The sequence below is a fragment of the Lepisosteus platostomus genome, chromosome 1 (assembly GCF_059453375.1).
Source record: "Lepisosteus platostomus isolate fLepPlt1 chromosome 1, fLepPlt1.hap1, whole genome shotgun sequence".
Lineage (NCBI taxonomy): Eukaryota > Metazoa > Chordata > Actinopteri > Semionotiformes > Lepisosteidae > Lepisosteus > Lepisosteus platostomus.
Genome location: NC_142611.1, coordinates 21715292 through 21731512, shown reverse-complemented (window position 1 = coordinate 21731512; position 16221 = coordinate 21715292). Strand labels below are relative to the sequence as shown.

The following is a 16221-nucleotide window of genomic DNA, read 5'->3' as shown; positions in this document are numbered from 1 at the left end:
ATTTGTCCAAAATTCCCCCTTGGAAGTGATAGAGCCCTATAACACTTCACCAGGAGGAGTCACATCAGTGTGATCCATGCCAAAAGAGTATTTGAAAACATAATAACTGCAGGGGGTGTCACTGGGGCACAGTTGTGAATATCGCTGCCTTGCAGCACTGGAACCCTGTGTGATGGACCTGGAGTGCTCTGTGCATCATGTGTGGCCTCTATGTGTTAACTTGGGTTTCTTCCAGGTGTCTTCCAATAATTCTGTCTGATGCCTTTTGTTCCTAGTTCATCAAAAGGTTTGGATAAACCTGAAGGGCAATGCATCTATCTTTTTCTCAAATGTTTATGCCTTGAACCCTACTAACACTACATGATATTCTATGAACATTATATGCAATAGAAATGGCTAAATTCTGTAGTTGGGTAGTAGCTTACTAAACTAATAAGAAATTGTCAGAACCTCTTCCTCCCTAACCATGTAAGCCCCATTGAAATGATCTAATTCATGAAATTGTATTCAGGAAACCGATTCTGAATGTCATGCATTAGTTATCCATGAAAATCCCTGATTATTTTCTTATTGTAGTTTCTTCAAATGTGGCTATACGAATAGTAAGCTTTATTGATGGTCTTACCACTGCTGCTTTAAATTTACTACTTAAACTATATCTATGCCATATTTGGGTTTTGACATATTTTATGTCTACAATAGGTACAGTACAAGTCTTCTTTCTGGTAAATGACTGAATATACACAATCATGAGTATACTGTATATAGGAGTCCATATACTATAGTATGTATCAACATCAAATTATTCTAAGCCTCCACAAGTGTTTTCTAATATAACAATAACGTTTTTTACAGATTATTTTAGGGGGAAGAAACCAAGCCATTTATTTATCAATCTTTTAATTCACATTGAAAAAGAAACTTTAAAAATGCGATCCTTTCACCAAAGTTTTGTTAAGATCAATAAATAAAATCACAGTTCATCAGATTATTCACACTGAATCCCAGCAAATGTATGAATCCCACAAACTCCTACTTTTTCCTTTCCTATCAGTATCAGAAACAGAAATATTCTGATGTTTACCAAAGAACATGTCCTGATACAATGTTGCTCACAGTTTAAAAACTTGCAATTTTCGTAATGAGAGTATACCGAAGACACACAAGAATGAACTTGTTGTATTTAACAATCAGCTACAAACCATAATGTATGACACAGAACATGCCTTAATGAGCTAAGTGTATTAGCCTTTTATGTGCTTGTTGGTCCATTACCAGTAATTACAGATAATCACCACCAATTGTTTTGAGCAAGATACTAATCAAGATTCATTGCAAACCAAACAAGACCAAGAAGATGTAACTGATGAAGTCAATAATGCAAAGCTTAATGTGTGGTTAACAACAGTCTACGAATGATGTGTAATGTATCCTTTTTAGTGTTTATTGGCAAAGCTGTCTGGAGTTATTTTGGATGTGCTTATGACAATGTAAATAAGGTCTAATATTCGCAAAAAAACATTTTCTGTTCTGGTCAATAATTCCAGATACTGTCTTTCCATTCAGTGTATGATTTACTCATCTTTTACTACTGTAGGTTTGATTGTGAATTTTTCTGACTGAGAAGCCTCTTTAGTTTTTTTTACATTTCTTGTTCTAATTTCTGCATTTTTATATGCCTATCAGATGTTATCCATGTCAACACAATGTGTTATTAATATTTGACATAAATATTAGGTAATATTTATGTGGAGTTTCAATTAACCATTATCTATAGTGAGACTTCACATAAGCACATAACCAGAGGTACAAAGGTCTAAATGACAATGTGTTAGTAAGTAATATCACATTTTTGCCTGCTGTTATTTTTAGTGAATCACTTAATAGATCTATACTGTATATAATTTGACAGATTATATTGTCAGAATATAAGTAAAATTATACATTCATACAGTGTATACTATATATAAACTGTATTTATTTCCAGAGAGGATGTAGCTCCTGTTTCCACTGTCAATTGTCAAGGCATAAGATTACAAAAAGGAGTTAACTGATTTAATCTGACTCTAGCTGTTGGCAAGCATACCTTGATTTAGAAGAAAGTCATATTTTCCACATACTGTAAATCCCACTCAAAAGGTTATTTGCAATACCCTATATAGATTTAAATGGATTATACAAATTCAGTTACATAACAAACTATTTAAGGGTAATTAACCCACAGTTACCAAGAAACCAAGTTAATGGATGCTTCATATACTGAAGATACTTCACAGATGACTCTACATTTTTTGCTGGACTACTCATTCCCTTAATCTTTGTTAAGCCATTGTTTGTCATAAATGTGTTACAGGATGAAAATTGTTTCATACCTTTGTCATGTTCACCCCTGATTGAGTGCAGTGCAGCAGAATAAGGCTGTAGGGGCAGCCAGACAGATCCCTACTCACCTGCCAATAAGGGAACATCAGGAATATAGTCAGTCATGAACATAGCCATAGCCATAGTCAGGCCAGATAGGAACAGACAAAGACAAGACAAATTCCTAACACAAGAAATTGTATATGGGCAGTAAAAGTGATCTGATCTGATCTGGATGCAATCAGACAGGAAGCTTGTTTCACTTGTGGGCAATTATGTCCTCCTGCATCTCAGGTATAGCATGCTATGCATCTGCCAGTCTGATCAGGCAGTGCTCTGTGCTCTATGCTCTGTGATAGTGTTTGCCTTTCTAGTCCTACAGTTCTCTAGATCCCTTGTTTCCTATCTTGTGCTTCAATTCTCAGCTCTGCTTTGTTTTAACCTTGTCTCCTGGACCTTCCCTTTGTGATTTCGAACTATAATAATTAATATATATATATATAATAAATAAGTGCTCAAAGTGCTTTACAGGTAATGGGGACTCCCCTCCACCACCACCAATGTGCAGCATCCACCTCGATGATGCAACAGCAGCCATAGTGCACCAGAGCGCTCACCACACATCAGCTATCAATCAGGAGGAGAGCAGAGTAATGAAGCCAATTCACATATGAGGATTAATTAGGAGTCCATCATTGGTAAGGGCCAATGGGAAATGGGAAATTTGGCCAGGACACCAGGGTTACACCCCTACTCTTTTTGAGAAACACCCTGGGATTTTTAATGACGTTTCATCCAAAGGACGGCACCTGTTCACAGTATAGCATCCCCATCACTATACAGAGGCATTAGGACCCACATAGACTACAGAGTGAGCACCCCCTGCTGGCCCCACTAACACCTCTTCCAGCAGCAAGTTTTTCCCAGGAGGTCTCCCATCCAGGTACCGGCCAGACTCACACCTGCTGAGCTTCAGTGGGTTTTCAGGTGTTAGTTGCAGAGTGATATGGCTGCTGGTGTATATTTGCCTCTGCATCAAACGTGCTTGTCTCAACTCCATTTTTGCTTTTGCTCTGTGTCACTCAGCTTTGAACCCTGCTTGCAACGACTGCTTTGCCTGTTTGCTACACTTGCCTGCTGCTTGCCTGCTGTCCTGTTTCCCTCGCCTGCTCTTGGATTCATCTTACTACCCTCGGACTGATGTTTCACTCCAGCATAAGCAGTGGCCATCATAACTTTAAAATGCTGTTCTTTAATTTCTAAAATATCAAAGTTCCTCAAAAGCTCAAATATTTTTATTTTGAAGCAGTTTATGAGTATGAGTAGCACTTGAGTGTTCAAGTTCTTTTTAATTTATTTTCTGAAGCTTGTTAGTAGTCAGGTTAATCTAAAAAATAATATTGATTCACAAAATGAGTGAAGTCACAAATTCGAACAGAAAGGCCATTTGCAAGAGCCTTTGTATCTGAATGTGCCAAATTGTTGCATGGTTCAATAAAGGTAGTATGATGAGATATTTCAATTATGGTATCATAATTTAAATGTTTTCTAGTTAATTGTCAAAAGGCTTCAATTGAATAGCTACAGTATTTACAATAACAAGTATACAACACAACACATTACACAGCATACAACATAAAAGTTACACTATTTAAAAAACAAGACGCCTCAGAGGCCTGTATTTCTCTTCTCTCATTTTTATGATGTCTTTCTCTGTTATTTTTTTTACTGTTCAATTTTGATTAATTACAGTAGAAGATTTATTTTTATCCTATTACAGCTCACTCACATCCAGGTAAACAGCTCAGATTCTATTTATTGATTTATTTATTATTTATTATTTTTTAATTTTATGACCTCTTATGTTGCAACAATATACTGTAATCAAATGTATCCTGACACATAAATGACAGACTTATCTCGTAGCCTTTTTTAACACATAATCCAGTTATTAGAAAAAATTCAGAATTATACAGTCATGTATAGATAAGGTTTAATAACGCTTAAAGATACTCACATTCTGGATGTATAAATCAAATGTGCTAACTTGCAATATCTCCGCTCTATGGTAACATCACACACATAGTTAGCAGTGTGAAGAGCAATGCCATTGTACCATTGCAGAGTGAAGTGTCAACTTGGTGAGACTTAAATTAATATTTTAGTTGTGTAAGTGTATAGTAAATTCTAAGTTATGTATAGAAATAAATTGTAATTCATATCCTCTCCTTACACACATATTGCATTTTTGTTATTTTATTTGTATTTTTAAAATCTTAATATTTAATTTATTTTAAACTATTTTTTCTCTTTAAATTTGGGTCCCCCATCTAATTTGTCTGCCTAGGTAATTGTCTAGGTCACTTATAAGTACATGTCAGCCCTGCCAACATGATATTTATTGCATGTGGATTAGTAATAATTGGAAACTAGCGGATTACTACAGCCTTTACAGTATCTGTAATGTGCAAATTCATACAATATATTAGGTTTCAAGGGCTGGAAGATTAAAGAAAAATGCAAATATTCTGGAAACAAGGGAGAGATGGAAGATGTCTCATCTTGTGAGAAGACCACTGAGCATTCCATTTCTACAGTCATCAATGAACACCTAGTAGAGATGTTGCTGAAACATGCTCCTTAAGAGGATTTGGTAGAGTGATTTATAATATACTGTATGTATTAAATGTCTTTGTGCTGTCATAAAAATATATACATATCGTATTATAAAAGGAAGAACGTTCAAAGTCACAGTGTGATGATGAAGAAATAAATATATGTGAATGTGAAATTGATTTATCTATTACTGTTTCATGATGTTGAAAAGCAGAACTATCTACTATAAATAAACTTCTGACTTTGAATTTATACTGTATACTGTAATGTTTTATATGTTTATATAAAAATATCCTACTTGTCAATAAAGCAATTGTATACTGAATTTAATATTTAACATGCTTTGAAAAATGAAGATGTTTTTCAATTCCAGGAATACCCAACTTGTGTATATCTTATTTTGTACCAATTGCAATATGTGCAAGTTTATAATCAGTAATGATTTAATTTGACACTACAAGCCAAAATGACTTTAAAATATATATCTTTGATATTTATGCAATGTAGACAGTTTGAATTCACATGATAATCCTCCTTTTTCATTAGCAAATATAATTCCTATAAATCAAGAAGAGCAGTGGTCCTAGTACAGATTCCTGTGGCACTCCACTACTTACTAGTTATTAGTTGTTCAAAGAACAAAGTTGTTTAGGCAAAACTTACCTTATCTAAACTCATGTTGCCTAGTTTAGTTGAAATAATTGTTTTCTAACCTTACATGTAACAAAGGTGGAATACATTGATCAATAATGACTTGATTCAGTTTTCTTACCCTTTTTATGGATGGACACTACATTAGCAGCCGAACCAGCAGCCATATCACTCTGCAATTCACAACTGACAGCCTACTGAAGCTAAGGAGGTATGAGCCTGGTCAGTACCTGGATGGGAGACCTCCTGGGAAAAAAGCAATTATTATTATTATAATAAGCGATTCTCCAGTCTGTGTGTACGATCCGGTCATGAGCAACTGTTGGAAGTGTTGTTTCAATAGCTTCTGAATAACATCTCTTGTTTCCAGCAGTACAATTAGTAAGATACCAACAGATTCTTGCACACTTTCACCTCTTCTGTGCTTGTGCTGTTTAATAGAGAACTTTGTTTTTCCACTGTCTGTGGTACAGTATGCTATTCAATTTTTCCTTTGTAAATAATTGATTGAAATACTTGTTAAGTACATCACCAATTTTCACTGCATTGTCTAGACATTTACCATTATTGTCCAGGATATATTTGACTTCAGCCTTGATTGTTGTTGTAGTACTGGAAGAATGTTTTATTATTTATTTTGTGTTCATTTCTCCATTTCTCTCTTGGCCTTTCTAATATGTTTTTGTAACTGTGCTTCCAATTCTTTAACTGCATCCTTTTGTTTTTATAATTATTTTATATAGAACTTTCTTTAAATATGTATAACTATTGTATCACCTACTGTAATAGAAGAGTCTATTGAGTTGTCTTTCAATTTAGAAGCACCTAGTTAGTGTCAACATTAGCAGTTTTCTTGGGATTTTAAACAAGAAAGGAATTGAAATGTTTGCTGAGTGAAAGGGGGTCTGAGACACATTAATCAAATGAATCATCTGGTTTACCATTGTTAATTAAGTTCTAGGTAAATGATTATGAGTCATCAACAGTTGAGGAACAGAGAATAAAAAAGGAAGGTACTGTAGGCAAAGAGAGAGAGGAAAGGACACAGGAAGAGACAGAAAGACAAGGACAGAAAAGAAAGTGTACTGTATGCCAAGAGAGAGGTCCTTGTCCAGGTCATCCATAAAGACCAGATTCAAGTATTTGAACTAGTTAACAGAGCTTCCCATTCTGATGTTTTAGGGAAACTCTGATTTCCCAGATCCCTAGGTTAGATATTGACTTTTGTTGTAGAGGATGAATTTTTAGAATAACATTTCCCATTCCCATGTGTAGGTGTTATATGGTATCCTTGCACACTTGGTAGCAGTCACTTTTTTTCTGGCTGGTCAGGATACATGCCTCTGGGATGCCTTGTTTATAAATTAAGTGACTTGTATGTTTTATTGTTTGTTGTTTAGTGTGTGATATTGTTATTGTTAGTAAATATTTGTACAACCTATTGTGTCTCATTCATTTCTCTTTTCACCATATACTTCTCACCATTACCATTTTTTCACACTCAGGTATATTCTAGGTATATCTTTGCAATCTGGGAGTTATGATTATTTTACTTATTGATTATCCGTCTTGGTATTTTTTGTTATTCTCTATTTTCATAACCCCCCTGTTTGTAACAATATGTTATGAATAAATTAAAGTTATTTTTAAGCTGTTGTGTTCAATTTTCTTCTCATTTCATATCGATCCTTTCCTATTTTACATCTCTTAAGCTGTGACTCATTCCTTCAAAGTCTGTTTTCTGTAAATTGTAAACTTTTGCTTTGGATTCAGTACAGTTTCAAAATATACTTCAAAGCATACCATTTGATGACCACAGCGACCTAACAGTCATCTCACCTCTGTTTGGCACACTTGTTCTTAACTGTTTGAAAATTCAAAGTTACAAGAATATCCTTTTGTATGTGGTCAAACAAACTGGGTCAAAAAGCAGTATTTAGTCAAATCTACCTGTTCACTTTCTTCTGCTGACATTCCCATTGGTCATTTCCAGTCCATGAGTAAAGTTGAAGTCTCCCATAAAAAATACCTCCTTTTTAGCATATTGTTAATGTTATCATACCATGTTCTGTTCTAACCAACAATTGAATTTGATCATTTGTAGCATACTTCAAATATTGTGCTTTTAGAATGTTTTTTCAATACATCTGACCCATACAGATTCAGGGCCTCTTGATTTCTCTAGATTTAGCTTGGGAGTCCAAATACCCTTTTTGTTATCTAGAACTATACTTTCCTCTCTTAAAATTGTTCCTTTTTTTCTGGAACAGTGTCAACTGTTACATTTGTCTCCTTTATTTCCGCTTATCCATGTTTCTGTGATTCCAGCAACATCATATATTTTCTGCTAATGTAGAAGATTCAAGATCATCTAACCCATTTTAATCCTCCTGGCATTTATGTACAGTACAGTATGTTCACTGTATTGATCTTTTTTTTCTTCTTTTTGGTCCTCCCTTCGTCTGTGCTCCTCATGAACTGTAGATTTTCTTTCCATCCTAGTTTAAACGTTTTTGGATTTATTTGTGGATGCTTACTCCAAAACAACTATTATTTCTTTCATGCAGGTGTAATCTGTTACATCTGTACAGATGGCCTTTGCCATAGAAGTCTCCAATAGACTTTGCCATAGAAGGCCAAAAAAGCTGAGGCCTTCATCTGCACATTTTTACTTCATCTATGTAACATCATGATGTAATAGTGCATCAAATGATCTCACAATATTATAGGTGATTTTGACAATAGCCTGATTAGTCCTTATTAATTTCAATGGCTCTATGTTGTGTCAAAACATAACACAAACCTAACAATAAGACTCTAAACATCGAGAATGAGCTCTGTGGTCAAATGAGTCAAAACTGAACAAGTTTTCATGGGTGTGGCAGACCGCGGAGCAAGACAGATGAGGAATACCAGCCTGAATGTCTCTGAAAATCAGGGTTGTATTCTTGGCTTGTGTGACATGGCTGTCTTCAAGGTTAATGTGTATAAGCAACACTTAACATGTGTGTAGTGGACCTTATAAAAGCAATGTTAAAACAATGAATCAACAAATCTTTAAATGGAAAATATAAGCCCTCAGTATACAGAACTATTGCTGTGAAGTTAGAAAATTAAGCATCGTTCTTTTATTTTACAATAACACTTTGTGTTGGTGTTATTACACATTAACACAGTTCTTTGGGAGAATCTGAGCCTACCCTAATAACAAAAATTAAAAATACAGAATATCGTTAAACTATTTTATCTTGAAACAATGAATGACAGGAAGGTTTGAAACCAAATAAATTTCGCATTTGCAATTTGTATTTGCTGTCTTCCTTAAGAGTAAAGTATGTTGTGTAAGGTGATGACAACTGTCCAGTAAAACATTAGCACTTTGGGATGCCAAGGGTGTTGTGACTGTAGTCACACTGTTGGCTTTATATCATTTATAAAGAGTGGTGGTTAGAATTCTAGACTAGTAACCTGCAGGTGGTGGGTTCAAATCTTGAGTTTTTCAGATCCACCTGAACTTCTTTATTTAACTGGTTCTGTTCTTTACCCCTCTGCTCCTGCTGTATTCAGCACCCCCATCTACTGTGTCCTCCCATTGTGTGTTCTCATTATGCAGAATTAATTCAATTGGGTAGCTGCGTTACCATGCGTAGGCTGCAAAGGAACAAGCAATAGGTTTATTCCATACTGAAAAGAGAAGAAAGGAAACACAATGTTTCCGCTGTGGAGCCTTCTTCGGCTGTGAGAAAGATGGGGCAGATAGCATAGATTATATAGCATAGGAAAACAAAGGCCGGGAGAGTGGAGGAGGTGGGAGCAGGGGAGAGGCAGAGTGGCCAATCAGGTGGCGCAAAGAGAGGTGAAGAGCAGTGTGAAGTCAAAATCTGCAAATAAACAGAGAGGATTAGAAGAAAACAAGTCTGTCATCGAGAAGGGGGGAAGGTGAGAGGGGGATGGTGTGAACCACGTTTCAGGATAATTTTAGTTTCTGATGTCTTTCTGCTAAAGGAGTTAAAACACACTTCTTTGAGAGATGGAGAGATCAGTGTGATCATAGATCAGAGGTGAAATGAGAAACTATGGGCTTGGAGAAATCTTTAATCTTCACAGATCTAACATGTTCTCTGAAGCGGTTTCTCCAATGTAGATGGCTAGTCATTTTCAGCAAGAGATACAGTAAATAAGGTTGCTGGAGGTACAAGATGTAATCTGAGTTATCCGGAATTGTCCTGAGTGGCGCTGAATGAGTGTGGTGTTAGATATGTACTTGCAGGTGATGCAGCGAGCTCTGTTGCAGGGGAAAGTGCCTGGTGTGGATGACTGCTGAGGGCGATCAAGGAAACTGTGAACAAGAAAGACAGGCAGATTAGGTGGTTGGCGATATGAGATGTTGGGGTGCTTAGAAAAGAGGGCCCCAATGGAGGGATCATCCTGTAGGATGTAAAAGTGGTTGTTAATGGTCCTGGGGATAGAAAGTGTGTTAGTGTGGAAGGGAAGCACCAAAGGAATGTGATTGTTAGGCCAGGAGGTCCTGATCGAGTTGATGGTCCAAAGGCTGGTTTTGGCTCGGGTGAGGGCCCTGTCAAAAACACGGGTGCGGTATTCTCTGTTGATGAAAAAAGAGTGCATTTTGAGTGCTTGGTTTTGGAAATCCTCATCATCACTGTAGAGTTGTTGTAGCCGAAGGAACTGTGAAAAAGGGAGACAGTGTGTTTGGGGTGAAACAAGCCGTACAGGAGATAGCTGTGTGAATCTGTGGGTTTGTAATAGACCGAAGTAGAGAGTCAGGGATGGTTAATCCATAGGTTTATGTCTAGAAACAGAAGAGTAGTGGAAGATATGTTAACTGTATATTTGAGGGATGGGTGGAAGTTGGTGAAGTGATGCAGGAAGTATTCTAGCTGGTCATTAGAGCATGCCGATGCAGTCATCAATTCATCGTTTGTAGAGGTCAGGGACAAAGCCAGTGTAGGAAGCGCAGAAATGTTCTTCTACCCATCCGACAAAAATATTGGCATAGCTGGGTCCCATTCTGGTGCCCATGGCAACTCCACTAACCTGCTGGTAAAAAAGGTTATTAAATGAGAATGCATTCAGTGTGAGTCCCAATTCTGCAAGGGTGTACAAGGGTGTGGGTGGGTGGATCAAGCACTGTGCGTTTGTCCAGCGTGTGCTTGAGGGCTAAAAGACTGTAATTGTGGAGAATGACAGTGTATAGAGATGTGATGTCCATGGTAAAAATGTAGCATTCTGGGCTCTGAAGCTGAAAATCATTAAACTACTACTCTCAGTATGCATATGGATATGTTGTATTTTTTTTTTCATTGATGTTGTTATTGTTCTGTAAAGCATTTTTAGAAGCCACCTTTAAAAGCACTATATAAAATAAAGTTTATTATTATAATTCTACCCATTACACATAATACAGTACATTTACATACTCAATTTAGTCACTTACACAGAACAATACAAAGAAACCCCACAGACCACAGTTACCAACATAAATCCCCAATGAGAAGTCCAGAAGAAGTTTTCTCTGAAACCAGCTATAGTCAGTGACCTGATGTGGCTTCTGTGATCTGTCCCACAAACCCCTTCTTCCAAAAGGTCCTCTTTCTGTCCTGATTGGGGCTTTTTATCCCTTTGAAACAAAGGGGCTCCTTACTCTTACCCTGGATGCGGGGAAGTTTCTGACAGTTAGGCTGTGTTTAAACTGAAGTTCCTGTTTTAAATCAGGTTTTGACGTTATTTCAGTCTACAACTGCACTTCTTATAACTTGCCTTGTTACAAGTAGCAGTGGCAATTTCCTTGTCCCAATCATTTCTGTTTGGCGGGTCACACTCCTCTCCAGTCTTCTTTTTACCTGTGAGTGGACACGAAAAAGACTGAGGCTACTTCTCTAATTAGCTTCCCTGCTCTCAATATCTACCTAGGTCTGGGAGTCTCAGTACACCAAGACCACTCACTTTTAACCTGTGGAGCTTTCAAACGTTCCACTACTAACCCAAAAGTCTCACTAAGAGACTAAGTTTCCCTTGAAGCTCCAGATGTGTCACCCTCAACAGGAGTAGACGATGACAGACACCTCAGTATGACTAAGCTTTCTGTTTCTGAGACCGTCCTCTCTACCTAGAAAAGGCTGTATGAAGCATTGCTCAGTCCAGCATTGTGCTGGAACTTGCCCGTTCTGGGGTCTTAGGTTGAACATTGGTGTCTCACCCTGAGTCCTGGTCACTCACTGTCCCTATGAAAGAGAGGTTCTAGCTTCCTGTGAGCTGGTATGCACTGGCACAAGGGTTCAACTCCCCTGAGTCGACCTGGACTGTTTACTGATTAAACTTTATATAGGGAGATGAGCTCCACACAGGTGACATCAGGTTCCTAATAACCTCATGCGTGTGATGTTAATGCATTCTTCAGTGTATCTGGAATGTCTCACCAGGGTCCTCTGGTGACTTGACCCTTTATCCAACCCTCTAGATCCAGTTGCCTTGTTACAGTAGGGTACACCCTAAATGGGATAGACACAAACATAAGGTAAGATCACTTATTGGCCATATACAATTTCTTGTATTAGGAATTTGTCTTTTCGCATACACATTCAACCCAGTATTTCCAGAAGACAATTAACTTATCAGTATGTTTTTGGAATGTGGGAGGAAGTGTGTAAGGAAACTGCACCAGAGGAAAACCATACAAACACAGATGAACATGCAAACGCCACACATATATCATATAAGGTCTGGAATTAAACGCAAGGTCCCAGCACTGCAAGGCACTGTGCCACTTACTGTCCTTATCAAGAATTCACCCTTGCACATTAGAATTTATTGGAAATGGTATGATTTATAAGGACTGAAATGTAGCTCACAACTACAAAAAAGTGAGTCTGTTTCTTACATTAATCAGAAAAATGTTCTCAAACTAGAAACCTGTTTTATTAGTAATAAAATAATACTAGTGTACTGTATTAATTAATGAACGATTTTGGTCACAGAATATTGTGTGAATGTCAGAATAAATAAACATTTAAAAATATATACAGTATATATAACTGGGGGGTACAGAATATTGTGTTTTCTAAAACTGCCTAATTTGTTAATTAATGTGAATTGAATATATCAATGGCTACCTTAGTTCTCTATTTACTTTATTTTGTTAAGTATTTTTGCAATATTGTGTGAGTACTTCACATTTATTGAAGTAAAAGTAGATAGCTGTTTAGAACTGTTGATCTTGCAGCACTATTCAAAATCAAATCATCACTAATTGGCCAGCCTGTAGAAATAAGGGCTAGCCTCTGGTATGAAGAATTAGCACATTCATTGTGATGTGGTACTGGATCTTAAGCACAACTGATTTTGTATTTTACCATAGAATTGGATCAAGCTTTATCATAGCTAAGATCTCTTTGTGCTGATTTTACTTAATACTTAATAATCATAAACACACTTTTGGCAGAGGCACCAAGAGTACTAATTGAGTAATGTTTCTGTAAAGTAATTTTTGTTCTGTTTAATGTAGATATCATGTTAGTCTGAAAATAGTATTTCGTTGTTCATCCCTTGTTCAGCTTTACCTACAGTATTTGAAGTCATAAGACTTGTGGCAAGAGGCCCTGTGCTTAGGCACAAGCATCTTTAAAAATATCTTAGGGAAATTATTTTTTTCTTGATAATTAATAAAATAGACTAACATAACAGATACAGATTTAAAAATTGTGGATATAAGGCACTTTTACATATTTACTGTGATATCTGCTGCACTGACCTGGTAGAAGCAGCAGTTGGGAGATGGGAAGTAGGCTGGGCAGGCAGGTGAAAGTGAAACTAAACTTCAGGCACAATCCTGAGATGCAGGCAAACAAGCAGAGGTTAAGCCAAGAGGAACTTATTAAAGCACAAGGGAGAATCCACAGGTGAGTTGAGTAACAAGCATCAGTCCAAGACGGGGACAAACAGAGAGTGTCGGAACATGGAAAATGCAGTCACACACTGGGGATATCCAAGGACATCATTGAAGAAAAAAGGTAATTCAAGCTGCAGGATCACAATAAGAAGAGAACAAAGTAGAAGAAAATGCTGAGGCACAAGAGAAATCCCAGTGACTGAGAGAGCAGCACTGTTATCTCTGTAATTAAATACTCACTGGGAAAAAGGTAAGTACAGTACCAGCTTAATTGTGCATGGGTAGGATAGTAATCAGCCAGATCTCATTGTCATGGAAACTGATGAATTGGCAGGCTTAGCAGAGACTCTGCCAGTTACCCTAATAATGATTTTGGTTTGTGAGACTGCATTACCACATGTATGACAGGTACCTTTTGATATGTTATTAGACAAATGCTAATGATTATAGGGTCCATTTTTTATTTTGGTTTCAATATATTTTAATTAGGTTTGTAATAGTTTGGTTGTCCTATAAGCATGATTGTTTTGAGCATGTCTTTAAAAAAGCCAGGAATAGAGGTGAACAATGCCTGTAAAATGACTACACTCCTTCGAACATTTTCACATTTTGCTGTGCCAGTGTCCCGAAGTCACTTGCATTTATTTATTTTTTCTCTTATTTCCATATGTCCTCTGATCTACAAATCTATATTAAAAATACAAAACTGAAATATTATAATTGAATAAGTCTCCACTCCCAGTGGTCCAGTTCCGGCCGATAAGGAACACCTTCATAACATGATGCCACTACCACATGTTTCACTGCAGGGATGAAAAAGTTCCATTTATGTTTTGTCAGACCACAAAAGTTTGTGCTACATGCTTCAATATCACTTATATGCTTTGCTGCTGTTTTTTTCCAGTAATGCCTTTCTTTTTGCCATCTTGCAATACAGACTAGATTTGTGTAGGGCTTGGAATATTGTTGTCACATGCACAATTTGACTAGTCTTTACTAATAAAGATGTCATTGGCCTCTTGGTATCCTCTCTTATCAGTATCAGTATCAGTACTTCTTGCTCTATCATGCACTTTAGAGGGAATGTCTCTATCTAGACAGTTTTGGTGGTACCATATATGTTCTATTTCTGAATAGCTGTCTGTGCTCCAAGATATTTTCAAATACTTTTTTTTTCTAATTAATGGAAATGCAACTACCCAGTGGGGAGCACTCTTCAGGAACTGCTGAATTTATCCAGAAATCATGCAAATTACAAATCACAACAATTTAAGACAGGTGGAGGCCAATTACTTTAAGGGTGATTTTAAAAGTAAATGGTTACACCAGAGGTAATTTAGGATTGCTATTACAAGCGGGGTGTTTCTAAACAAGGTATTTCAGTTTTTATTTCTAAATAATGTTCTAAAAACTTATAGAATATTTTTCACTTGGCAGTTGAAGGGTAGGATGTGTACTGTAGAATAATGAAATGATAAATGAAAACTTCCAGGCCACATGGGAACCCAAAGTGGACATTTTAAAATCTTTCTAAGACCAATAGTCTAAGGATGATTCTTCAATCCATAACTCTTACTGGTGTTGCAGGAAATGTTTTGGAATTATAAAGCTAGGAAAATACTGAGATACTGTATAACCAATATGTATTGAGAAAGGGAACATCCTGTTTAAATTTACTTGAATTCTTCAAACAAGCAACAAGGTAGTAGTAGATGAAATTAAAGGAAACAACATAATATATCCATTCCTTGAAAGATTCTGATCAAGTCCCTCAGTAAAAGCAGATTATCAATTTAAAGCTATAGGATTTCAAGTTGTGTGGATGGATAAAAAACCTGACAATGGACATTAATTGTTTCTGATCTTGAGGGGTATAATGTCAGCTTGGGCAGGTGTAATAGTGTGCCTCAGGAATCTGTTGTTCTTTTCTGATCTGTATATCTAATCTAAAGTACTGTATATCGATTCTGAAATAATTGGCAAACTACTTGGAAAACTTGATTGGGTAGACACATGGCAAATTAAATTTAACATTGATAAGTGCATGGTTGCACACAGGTAATAATATAAACTATACATATTTAATGGGTGATTCAAAACAGCAGAAGGTACACATAATCTGTTTTTATATACTGTAGATTTAACTGTATAAAAAGTGTGGAATTTAAAGCCAGCAAAATTATGCATAATCTTTGCATTGGTCTACTGCTCTACTGGTATATTAAGAGATCTTAAAGTCTCTTTAATCTACAATAAAGTAAATCAATTTGAATGTGATCCTAAACTGTGTTTTTTAAATAAATCTAAATCCCTAATATTGTTATATCCACAGGATTTAGAATAATGTCTCAGATCTCACCTATGATCACCCTTGACTGCACATAGCAAAGAATGAGAAAGTGTAGGCAGACTCCTCTGATCCACCCAGCTTTGAGCCATTCCTCTCTGAACAGGCCACAGGCTACACAGCTCTGTACTGGATGTTCTGCATGGAAAAGAAGCTGACTAATTTCACTCTACCCTCAGTGGCAGTCTGCCAATTGTGTGCTGCCACAAAGAGAATTTTCGTCACAGTCATCTGTTGACATGACACAGGCTTGAACCTATGATCACTGAACTCAAACTATGTTTTGGCAAAACAACTTTACCAGTCCAAAGGGGTGTTTAAAAAAGCAGCAAAAACAAAC

General features: G+C 36.6%; 1 long non-coding RNA gene across 1 annotated transcript; it reads right to left on the bottom strand.

The window, feature by feature from the left end:
* Positions 1–12063: 12063 nt before the first annotated feature.
* Positions 12064–16018, bottom strand: LOC148677848 (uncharacterized). The gene is made up of 2 exons (XR_015935621.1): positions 15894–16018; positions 12064–12137 (listed from the first exon to the last, which is right to left on the bottom strand). It is a non-coding gene; the product is annotated as an uncharacterized LOC148677848 (long non-coding RNA).
* Between the last annotated feature and the right edge of the window lie 203 nt (positions 16019–16221).